The sequence below is a fragment of the Orcinus orca genome, chromosome 7 (genome assembly GCF_937001465.1).
Source record: "Orcinus orca chromosome 7, mOrcOrc1.1, whole genome shotgun sequence".
NCBI classification, from domain to species: Eukaryota; Metazoa; Chordata; class Mammalia; order Artiodactyla; family Delphinidae; genus Orcinus; species Orcinus orca.
In genome coordinates, this window is record NC_064565.1 from 68,363,399 (window position 1) to 68,376,055 (window position 12,657).

General features: G+C 36.6%; 1 protein-coding gene across 8 annotated transcripts in view; it reads left to right on the forward strand.

Moving 5' to 3' along the window:
- UBE2E3 (ubiquitin conjugating enzyme E2 E3) overlaps positions 1–12,657 on the forward strand; it is a 104,037-nt gene that overhangs the window by 40,755 nt on the left and 50,625 nt on the right. The window lies entirely within an intron of this gene.

Sequence of the window (12,657 nt, forward strand, 5' to 3'; positions counted from 1 at the left end):
AGCTGAAACTAAAAATTTTTGCCACTGTACACATGCCTCGTATGACTGCAGAAGCACTGCTAGATTGATTTGGGGTTTATAAATGTATTTTGAGGAGTAGGTGAATTCAAATATAAAATCCATGAATAAATGAGGATCAACTGCCTACTGAACAGTGAAAGAATGAGTTGGGTTGTTATTAAATTGCTAAAGTTGGATTCAGAGACTTTTCATCTTAATTTCTTAAATTTATGTTTACAGTAAATAAACTCTATCTTTAGATTTATCAAACAATATAACCACAAAAATCTCCATTATCCATGATATTTGTAACAAATAAGTAAATATAATGTAATACCTTGCCCTTTCATTTGATGATAAGAAATCTGCTATTCAAGGAATCACGAAATGCTGTGTGGCGTCAGAAAGATGACAGAGGACTTTGGCCAGTGTGGCCAATGTGCGGCATCCCTTATACTACCTGACTCAGCAGTAGCTAAGCAACTGCACTCTGACAACCTCTGGGTAATTCTGGGTGTAAATCAGGGGCATCCAGTATAGCAAAGGGGTTGAGTGTGGACTCTTGTCTATCTTGGTAAGATCAATTACTAGATGTGTGACTTTAGTTCTGTTAAGTTTTTTGTGCCTCAGTTTCTTTTTTACAATGAGGAAAATAATAATACAATCATGATTTTGGTGAGAGAATTAAATTAACTAATACATATAACATACATAAAATAGTGCCCACCACTTAACTTACTGCTCAGAAAATGTTAGCTGTCATCATTATTACTATTGTTACCATCCTTTGTTTAAGCAGACCCATTTTATTCTTCCCTGCCCCTTACTGTCATGAGTGATAGAGCAATTGAAAACCCCGTGCTTCATAGTTTTCATGTTTGTAACGTCTCCCAGCATTCCTGTTTATCATCGATGTAATTAGTCACTCCCCACCCTTTTACTATCGTTGTAAGAAGTCAGGAAGGGGAAGAGAGAAACATGTACGTTCAGTCCTCCATTATGAGCCAAAAGTTGATATGGGGACTTGAGCAGTGAGTCACCAAAGGATTATTTTTTTTAATATTTATTAATATCTTCATCTTTCTTCCCCCAAGAATAGTCTTTTGACTGACTTTTTCTTAGAAAATGGTTGACAGTGTATATAAGATTGACTCTTAAAAGTGCATTATGGATTATGTTAAGACTTGATCAGGGAAAAGTGAGACTCCATCCTACTATCCTACCATTTTGCAGTCATTGAGCATGAATGACTGCATGAAAAATAATCCAGAAAAGTTTTCAAAAAGGAGGGAACATTTAATGAAGTATTTGGGGAACTGAGTTTCAGTCATCATGAAATGAACAAGCAATAACAAGATTAGGTAAAGCTCCAATAAAATAGAATTGTGGAACTATAAATTATACTTTAATACTTTTCCTCAATTTATTTTCAAACTTCACATTATACCTATATATATGCACACACATTTATGCACACAATATCCTTGTATATAAAATATAGTAAAGATGTAATTGTGATGTGCTGCTGTGTAGATATGAGTCAGTGTTTTTTCCAATTTTTTTCTCAACATTTTGTTAATGAAAATGTTTAAACATGCAGCAAAGCTAAAAAAAATTTTTTTAAACATCTTTATTGGAGTATAATTGCTTTACAATGGTGTGTTAGTTTCTGCTTTAAAACAAAGTGAATCAGCTATATGTATACATATATCCCCATATCCCCTTCTTCTTGGGTCTCCCTCCCACCCGTCCTATCCCACCCCTCTAGGTGGTCACAAAGCATCGAGCTGATCTCCCTGTGCTATGTGGCTGCTTCCTACTGGCTATCCATTTTACATTTGGTAGTATATATATGTCCATGCCACTCTCTCACTTCCTCCCAGTTTACCCTTCCCCTGCCCCGTGTCCTCAAGTCCATTCTCTACATCTGCATCTTTATTCCTGTCCTGCCCCTAGGTTTTTCAGAACCTTTTTGTGTGTGTTTTTAGATTCCATATATATGTGTTAGCATACAGTATTTGTTTTTCTCTTTCTGACTAACTTCACTCTCTATGACAGACTCTAGGTCCATCCACCTCACTACAAATAACTCAATTTCGTTTCTTCTTATGGCTAATATTCCATTGTATATATGTACCACATCTTTATCCATTCACCTGGCGATGGACACTTAGGTTGCTTCCACGTTCTAGCTGTTTTAAATAGAGCTGCAGTGAACATTGTGGTAGATGACTCTTTCTGAATTATGGTTTTCTCAGGGTATATACCCAGTGGTGGGATTGCTGGGTCATATGGTAGTTCTATTTTTAGTTTTTTAAGGAACCTCCATACTGTTCTCCATAGTGGCTGTATCAATTGACATTCCCACCAACAGTGCAACAGGGTTCCTTTTTCACCACAGCTTCTCCAGCGTTTATTGTTTGTAGATTTTTTGATGATGGCCATTCTGACAGGTGTGAGGTGATACCTCATTGTAGTTTTGATTTGCATTTCTCTAATGATTAGTGATGTTGAGCATCCTTTCATGTGTTTGTTGGCCATCTGTATATCTTCTTTGGAGAAATGTCTGTTTAGGTCTTCTGCCCATTTTTGGATTGGGTTGTTTGTTTTTTTGATACTGAGCTGCATGAGTTGCTTGTATGTTTTGGAGATTAATCCCTTGTCCATAGCTTCGTTTGCAAATATTTTCTTCCATTCTGAGGGTTGTCTTTTCATCTTGTTTATGGTTTCCTTTGCTGTGCAAAAGCTTTTAAGTTTCATTAGGTCCCATTTGTTTATTTTTGTTTTTATTTCCAATTCTCTAGGAGGTGTGTCAGAAAGGATCTTGCTGTGATTTATGTCATGGAGTGTTCTGCCTGTGTTTTTCTCTAAGAGTTTTATAGTGTCTGCCTTACATTTAGATCTTTAGTCCATTTTGAGTTAGTTTTTGTGTGTGGTGTTAGGAAGTGTTCTAATTTCATTCTTTTACATGTGGCTGTCCAGTTTTCCCAGCACCACTTATTGAAGAGGCTGTCTTTTCTCCATTGTATATTCTTGCCTCCTTTATCAAAAATAAGGTGACCATATGTGAGTGGGTTTTCTCTGGGCTTTCTACCGTGTTCCATTGATCTATATTTCTGTTTTTGTGCCAGTACCATACTGTCTTGATTACTGTAGCTCTGTAGTATAGTCTGAAGTCAGGGAGTCTGATTCCTCCAGCCCCATTTTTTTCCCTCAAGACTGCTTTGGCTATTCAGGGTCTGTTGTGTCTCTATACTAATTGTGAAATTTTTTGTTCTAGTTCTGTGAAAAATGCCATTGATAGTTTGATAGGGATTGCATTGAATCTGTAGATTGCTTTGGGTAGTAGAGTCATTTTCACAATGTTGATTGTCCTATCCAAGAACATGGTATATCTCTCCATCTGTTTGTGTCATCTTTAATTTCTTTCATCAGCGTCTTATAGTTTTCTGCATACAGATCTTTTGTCTCCTTAGTTAGGTTTATTCCTAGGTATTTTATTCTTTTTGTTGCAGTGGTAAATGGGAGTGTTTTCTTAATTTCACTTTCAGATTTTTCATTATTAATGTATAGGAATGCAAGAGATTTCTGTGCATTAATTTTGTATGCTGCTACTTTACCAAATTCATTGATTAGCTCAAGTAGTTTTCTGGTAGCGTCTTTAGGATTCTGTATGTATAGTATCATGTATCTGCAAACAGTGACAGCTTTACTTCTTTTCCAGTTTGGATTCCTTTTATTTCTTTTTATTCTCTGATTGCTGTGGCTAAAACTTCCAAAACTATGTTGAATAATAGTGGTGACAGTGGGCAACCTTGTCTTGTTCCTGATCTTAGTGGAAATAAATGGTTTCAGTTTTTCACCATTGAGAATGATGTTGGCTGTGGGTTTGTCATATATGGCCTTTATTATGTTCAGGTAAGTTCCTTCTATGCCTACTTTCTGGAGGGTTTTTATCATAAATGGGTGCTGAATTTTGTCGAAAGCTTTTTCTGCATCTATTGGAATCATATGGTTTTTCTCCTTCAATTTGCTAATATGGTGTATCACATTGATTGATTTGCGTATATTGAAGAATCCTTGCATTCCTTGGATAAACCCCACTTGATCATGGTGTATGATCCTTTTAATGTGCTGTTAGATTCTGTTTGCTAGTACTTTGTTGAGGATGTTTACATCTATGTTCATCAGCGATATTGGCCTGTAGTTTTCTTTCTTTGTGACATTGTTGTCTGGTTTTGGTATCAGGGTGATGGTGGCCTCCAGCATGAGTTTGGGAGTGTTCCTCCCTCTGCTTTAATTTGGAAGAGTTTGAGAAGGATAGGTGTTACCCCTTCTCTAAATGTTCGATAGAATTCACCTGTGAAGCCATCTGGTCCTGGGCTTTTGTTTGTTGGGAGATTTTTAATCACAGTCTCAATTTCAGTGCTTGTGATTGGCTGTTTATATTTTCTGTTTCTTCCTGGTTCAGTCTCAGAAGGTTGTGCTTTTCTAAGAATTTGTCCATGTCTTCCAGGTTGTCCATTTTAAGGCATATAGTTGCTTGTAGTAGTCTCTTAAGATGCTTTGTATGTTTGCAGTGTCAGTTGTTACTTCTTTTTTATTTCTAATTCTATTGATTTGAGTCTTCTCCCCTTTTTTCTTGATGAGTCTGGCTAATGGTTTATCAATTTTGTTTATCTTCTCAAAGAACCAGCTTTTAGTTTTATTGATGTTTGCTATTGTTTTCTTTGTTTCTATTTCATTTATTTCTGCTCTGATCTTTATGATTTCTTGCCTTCTGCTAACTTAGGGGGTTTTTTGTTCTACTTTCTCTAATTGCTTTAAGTATAAGGTTAGGTTGTTTGTTTGAGATGTTTCTTGTTTCTTGAGGTAGGATTTTATGGCTATAAAGTTCCCTCTTAGAACTGCTGCTTTTGCTGCATCCCATAGGTTTTGGGTCATCGTCTTTTCATTGTCATTTGTTTCTAGGTATTTTCTGATTTCCTGTTTGATTTCTTTAGTGATCTCTTGGTTATTAAGTAGTGTATTGTTTAGCCTCTATGTGTTTGTATTATTTACACATCCTTTCCTGTCATTTGTATCTAGTCTCATAGCGTTGTGGTCGGAAAAGATACTTGATAACGATTTCAATTTTCTTAAATTTACCAAGGCTTGGTTTGTGACCCGAGATATGATCTATCCTGGAGAATGTTCCATGAGCACTTGAGAATAAAGTGTATTCTGTTGTTTGTGGATGGAATGTCCTATAAATATCCGTTAAGTCCATCTTGTTTAATGTATCATTTAAAGCTTGTGTTTCCTTATGTATTTCCTTTTGGATGATATGTCCATTGGTGAAAGTGGGGTGTTAAAGTCCCCTACTATGAATGTGTTACTGTTGATTTCCCCTTTTATGGCTGTTAGCATTTGCCTCATGTATTGAGATGCTCCTATGTTGGGAGCATAAATATTTACAGTTGTTATATCTTCTTCTTGGATTGATCCCTTGATCATTATGTAGTGTCCTTCTTTGTCTCTTGTAATAGTCTTTATTTTAAAGTCTGTTTGTTCTGATATGAGAATTGCTACTCCAGCTTTCTTTTGATTTCCATTTACATGGAATATCTTTTTCCATCCCCTGACTTTCAGTCTGTATGTGTCTCTAGATCTGAAGTGGGTCTCTAGTAGACAGCATATATATGGGTTTTGTTTTTAATATCTATTAGCCAGTCTCTGTCTTTTGGTGGCAGCATTTATCCACTTACTATTAAGGTAATTATCGATATGTATGTTCCTATTACCATTTTCTTAATTGTTTTGGGTTTGTTATTATAGGTCTTTTCCTTCTGTTGTGTTTCCTGCCTAGAGAAGTTCCTTTAGCATTTGTTGTAAAGCTGGTTTGGTGGTGCTGAATTCTCTTAGCTTTTGCTTGTCTGTAAAGCTTTTGATTTCTCCATCAAATCTGAATGAGATCCTTGCTGGGTGGAGTAATCTTGGTTGCAGGTTTTTCCCTTTCATCACTTTAAATATGTCCTGCCACTCCTTTCTGGCTTGCAGAGTTTCTGCTGAAAGATCAGCTTTTAACCTTATGGGGATTTCGTTGTATGTTATTTATTGCTCTTCCCTTGCTGCTTTTAATATTTTTTCTTTGTATTTAATTTTTGATAGTTTGATTAATATGTGTCTTGGTGTGTTTCTCCTTGGATTTATCCTGTATGGGACTCTCTGTACTTCCTGGACTTGATTAACTATTTCCTTTTCCATATTAGGGATGTTTTCAACTATAATTTTCTCAGTCCCTTTCTTCTCTTCTTGTTCTGCGACCCCTTTATTTCGAATGTTGGTGCGTTTACTGTTGTCCCAGAGGTCTCTAAGACTCTCCTCAATTCTTTTCATTCTTTTTTCTTTATTCTGCTCTGTGGTAGTTATTTCAACTATTTTATCTTCCAGGTCACTTACCCTTTCTTTTGCCTCAGTTAATCTGCTATTGATTCCTTCTAGAGAATTTTTAATTTCATTTATTGTGTTGTTCATCATTGTTTGTTTGCTCTTTAGTTCTTCTAGGTCCTTGTGAAACAATTCTTATATTTTCTCCATTCTGTTTCCAAGAGTTTGGATCATCTTTACTGTCATTACTCTGAATTCTTTTTCAGGTAGACTGCCTGTTTCCTCATTTGTTTGGTCTGGTGGGTTTTTACCTTGCTCCTTCATGTGCTGTGTGTTTGTCTGCCTTCTCATTTTTCTTAACTTACTGTGTTTGGGGTCTCCTTTTTGCAGGCTGCAGGTTCGTAGTTCCTGTTGTATTTGGTGTCTGCCCCCAGTGAGTAAAGTTGGTTCAGTGGATTGTGTAGACTTCCTGGTGGAGGAGTCTAGTGCCTGTTTTCTGGTGGATGAGGCTGGATCTTGTCTGTCTGGTGGGGTTTTTTTGGGGTGTCTGTGACCTTATTATGATTTTAGGCAGCCTGTCTGCTAATGGGTTGGGTTATGTTCCTGTCTTGCTAGTTGTTTGGCATAGAGTGTACAGCACTGTGGCTTGCTGGTCGTTGAGTGGAGCTGGGTCTTAGTGTTGAGATGGAGATCTTTGGGAAAGCTTTTGCCGTTTGATATTTCATGGAGCCGGGAGGTCTCTGGTGGACCAGTGTCCTAAACTCGGGTCTCCCACCTCAGAGGCACAGGCTTGACACCCAGCCGGAGCACCAAGAGCCTTTCAGCCACACAGCTCAGGGGAAAAGGTAGAAAAAAGGAAGGGAGGGGTAAAATAAAATAAAATAAAGTTATTAAAATAAAAAATAATTAAGAGGTAAAAAATTAGAAAGAAGAAAGAACAGAGCAACCAAACCAAAAAACAAATCCACCAATGATAACAAGTGCTAAAGACTATACTAAAAAAAAAAGAAAAAACAATAAAACAGACAGACAGAACCCTAAGATAAATAGTAAAAGTAAAGCTATACAGACAATATCACACAAAGAAGCATACACATACACACTCACAGAAAGAGAAAAAGGAAAAAATATGTATCTATATATTAAAAAAAAGGAAGAGAGCAATCAAATCAGTAAACACATCTACCATTGATAATAAACTCTAAATACTAAACTAAGATAAACATAAAACCAGAAACAAATTAGATGTAGAAAGCAAACCCCAAGTCTACAGTTGCTCCCAAAGTCCACCGCCTCAATTTTGGGATGATTCTTTGTCTATTCAGGTATTCCACAGATGCAGGATACATGAAGTTGATTGTGGAGATTTAATCTGCTGCTCCTGAAACTGCTGGGAGAAATTTCCCTTTGTCTTTGTTTGCACAGCTCCTGGGATTCAGCTTTGGATTTGGCCCCACATCTGCATGTAGGTTGCCTGAGGGCTTCTGTTCTTTGCCCAGACAGGACAGGGTTAAAGCAGCAGCTCATTAGGGGGCTCTGTCTCACTTGGGCAGGGTATGGAATGTGGGGTGAGCCTGCAGAGGCAGAGGCCAGAGTGAAGTTGCAACAGCCTGAGGCGCACTGTGTATTCTCCCAGGGAAGTTGTCCCTGGGTCACGGGATGCTGGCAGTGGCGGGCTGCACAGGCTTCCGGGAGGGGAGGTGTGGATAGTGACCTGTGCTTGTACACAGGCTTTTTGGTGGCTGCAGCAGCAGCCTTAGCATTTCATGCCCATCTCTGGTGTCCTAGCTTATAGCCGCGGCTCACGCCCTTGTCTGGAGCTCATTTAGGCGGTGCTCTGAATCCCCTCTCCTTGCGCACCCCAAACGATGGTCTCTTGCCTCTTAGGCAGTTCTAGAGTTTTTCCCAGACTCCTTCCCGACTAGCTGTGGCACACTAGCCCCCTTCAGGCTGTGTTCCTGCAGCCAACCCTGGTCCTCTCCCTGGGATCTGACCTCTGAAGCCCGAGCCTCAGCTCTCAGCCCCCGCCTGCCCTGGCGGGTGAGCAGACAAGCCTCTCAGGCTGCTGAGTGCTGGTCAGCACCGATCCTCTGTGCGGGAATCTCTCTGCTTTGCCCTCCGCACCACTGTTGCTGCGCTCTCCTCTGTGGCTCTGAAGCTTCCCCCCTCCGCCACCCACAGTCTCCGCCCCACAAAGGGGCTTCTAGTGTGTGGAAACCTTTCCTCCTGCACAGCTCTCTCCCACTGGTGCAGGTCCCGTCCCTATTCTTTTGTCTCTGTTTTTTCTTTTTTTCTTTTGGCCTACCCAGATACATGGAGAGTTTCTTGCCTTTTGGGAGGTTGGAGGTCTTCTGCCAGCCTTCAGTAGGTGTTCTGTAGGATCTGTTCTACATGTAGATATATTTCTGATGTATTTTGGGGGAGGAAGGGTCTCCCCTATTACTCAAAGCTAAAAATTTTAGTGACTACTTGTGTGCCCACCACCTGGCATCTGTCACTGAGAAATTTATTTCTATAAAGGTAATTTTATGTCACAGTTTCATAAACAAAGCTGTACACTTTAAGAAACAAATATGTCTTTCCCCCGAAGTCTTTAATAGAAATTAAATAAAGGTGTCTTTTGTTTTTTACTTGGAGTAATTTGCTTAAATTGTAGTAATTCAGATGGAGTAGCTTCTAAAGTAGGTCTTTCTGATGTGTGTTATCATACTGTTTCATATCAGCTCCACTAATAAAAGTAGAAAAACAGCAAAATAATTCTCATGATTCCATTGACAGTACAGCCAATTGTAAAACATTGTTAATAATATCAAGTAATTTTTAGGGTCAGCAGTGTTTTGAGGTACAGTTTCGGATTTAGCGTGGGTCTACACATTTGTCCAGAGATCAGACCACTTTGCTCAATATGCTTGAATTACTAAATGTATTCACTAGCCTAAACACTCTCCTACATAAATCAGAAACCCTGCTCTTAATAGCATATAAGATAGTGCAGTAAGTTTACTTTTTGAAAATGTTTTCATTTTTATTAGTATTTTATTTACAAATAAATATAATTTGCACAGGGTCATTGTGTTGATTTTTGTCACTGAGGATGTTACCTATTTTTTCCTGGTAGTTAATGTTAAAATGTGAATAGCATTGTTGGCCAAGATAACTTCAGTAGTTTCCTTCAGTATTTATTGTGAAAACAGGTATAATTGCTATAATATATGCATTTAAAGATATTCTTTTAGAACAGTTATCTAAGAGGTACCTTTAATCATAGTTGTTAAATACCACTTGTCACTTTTTTTTTGGTTTTAAGTGGCTGTGTTATTGAACTTGTCTCAGAAATGATAGAAATACTGGGTCATTAAATTAATTCTGGATTTGGATCATATTATCGGCTATTAATGATCTTCCAGAGTCACATCTACATCTACATATGTTAGCGGTAAAGACTTAATAAAAGAGAAAAAAAAAGAAAAAGTGTTAAGTTCACATTTTGTCTTCTATAAGAATAATTCTAACGTAAGTGTACAGTCCTTTTTTATTTTTAAAAGTCTCTAAGATAATTAAACTTTATATGAAAACAGTTTTCAAGAGAGCAGGAAATGGACTTAAGGAAAGTTGTGCAGTAAACTTGTACTCACATTTTATCTAAAATGTATAAAAATTATTTTTAATGTTCAATAATGTTAACATTTGAATAATACCAGGAAGCAATTTTACTTCATTTAGAGGGTCAACAGAGTAGTTAATAAAGTGATGATAGAACTGAAGAGACTTTTGCTCTAGGATCAAGTGTGTTGGGATAATGAATAAATAGTTTGAATTAAAACAGCAGAAAAAATTGAAACAGCAAACTCAAATCCTTTGGGAGATTTAGTCATAAATTTTGAAAGTAATGATTTGAGCCTAATACTTTAGACGTTTTCATAGAAACAGAAAAACAGGTAAATGTATCAATAGCTTACATATTCTATAGATTGTTTTGGCATTTTCTTGTAATCTGATTTTTTTAATTTAAGAAGACATTGAATAAACCTAGGTAACTCCCTCAGTTAAATTCCCTGAAAAGACACCTGTGGGCTCATAGAGAATTTTTATTTCTCGTGCCTTCTATGTCTTGTTTGTCTGCAGGTAAGAAAGAGGCCTCTCTTTGTGGGTATATTTTCTGTCAGGGAGTTATTAGATCTTTAAACCATTTTTTGATAATCCTGGAAAAATGCCCTCCAGAGGCTGAGAAAAAGAGAAAGAGATGGGGGGAAAGCTGCGTTTCAAAGGAATTAAGCAGGATAAATTAGTGTTCTTCAAGTTGCAGCAATGCCATTAATTTTAATTTGGGGTATGAGATTTGTTCGACCATCACTTCAAGTAGATTACATTTCCTTGACTGGGCTGCCTATACTTCTGTTGTGTCAGTCAATATGGTTATGTTTAATTAAATCTGTGGCAATGCCAGTATTGGATCCGTTATACATAAATTGTCAGTAATCTTGTATTTATTTGATATTGATTGAAATTTATGTCCAGTTTGAGTCTGTTGACCATGTGACATTTTGTATAATTTCTGTGGTTATTGGAAACATAAAACTGATAACCAGTTACCTAGGGAATTGTATTTTAGATGTTTTGATTTGGATTTATCTAATCAGTCAGAAATATCTCTCTATGAAGCTAATTATTTGTTAGTAAAAAGATTTGTGAACCAGCATTGTGCAGCATATCCAAACTTAATTTTATCTATTCTTTCCTAATTTAAACTACATTTATGAATGTTATCAGCATGTTTAGTGAAACTTTATTCAAAATTTATTAGGTAATCTGTACTCCTTTAAAATGTTACCTGCAACTTTTAAAATTAAAGGTCATATATTTTATAACTCATGTTAATTTCAAATTTATAACAAATACACGTGTATGTATACGTATGTGCATGCGTGTACAAATTAAATCTTAGAATATAAGATGGACTGTAACAAAAAGTGTAGGCAAGTTTTATAGTAACAGTATCCTGCTTTTTGCTTTTCTGGCTAAGAAGTTAGTAACTGCATCATGGCCAGCCAAACCTCTTGTTTGAAATGATAGGCATGGTTAACCATGATTTAAAATACCCAATAAATTTGAAAGTAGAACTATTTGACCCATTAAATGAAAAAATCTTAGCAGGAATTCCTAGGTGTAAAGCCATTTAATTCTGAGATTTAACTTAAACAATTCATTTATGGGTAGACTTCTTAAAAGTTTTGTCATTGGAGCATTATGGAGGCTAGACATTTTGGGTTTTTTAAAATTATTTGAAGGTCTGGGGGGAAAGTGTTATATAATTATGAGATGCAAGAGAATTGTAGCATATTGTGTCTTTTAAAGGCTTTTAGAGTGATAGAAAAGCCCAAATTCTCTCCTAGTATCACTTTTTAAATAAAGTATTGAAGCTGAATGTAGTTCAGCTAGGTTTTGTTTGCTATCTCGCACTCTTAACATTGCTGTAACTACTTTCCTAGTCATTTGATTCTGCAGAAAAGTTATACTCTATTATTTTGTTTGTAAGTATACTATTATTATCTGTGCACTACATAATGCATAGAAAAAAATAGATGTAACATGCTATAAAGCATAGTAATAAAATAAACACTGATGACCTCTCACCTACCTAAGGGACTAGAATACATCATTGAACCTATATTGTCCATCCATATCCACTCCTCTGTTTCCCCTCACCCAGATGAGATTTTAAAAATTATTCCCTTGCTACTTTAAAAATATAGGTTCTCTGTATATTCCTAAACAGTGTATCTTTTGCTTATTTTTGAGCACTATATACTTGGTATCATAATGTAATTAGACTCCTACAATCTTCTTTTTCTCTTTTGTTAAAACTGAAAAAAAATTTTAATGAGGTATAATTGAGGTTTAACATCATATTAGTTTTAGGTGTATAACAGTGATTCGATTTATGTATTTATTGGGAAATGATCACTACAATAAGTCAAGTTAACATCTGTAACCACACATACTTAAAATTTTTTTCTTCTGATGAGAACTTTTAAGATTTACTGTCTCAGCAACTTTGAAATAGAAAACACAGTATTATTCTCTATAGTCAACAGGCTGTACATTACATCCCCAGGACTTGCTTATTTTATAACTGAACGTTTGAGCCTGTTAACCACCTTCACCCATTTAGCCTGCTCTCCATCCCTCTGCCTCCAGCAACAGCCATCTGGTCTCTGTATCATTTTTTTAAAAATTCCACCTGTAGGTGAGATCATATGGTATGTGTCTTTCTGTCTCACTGATTTC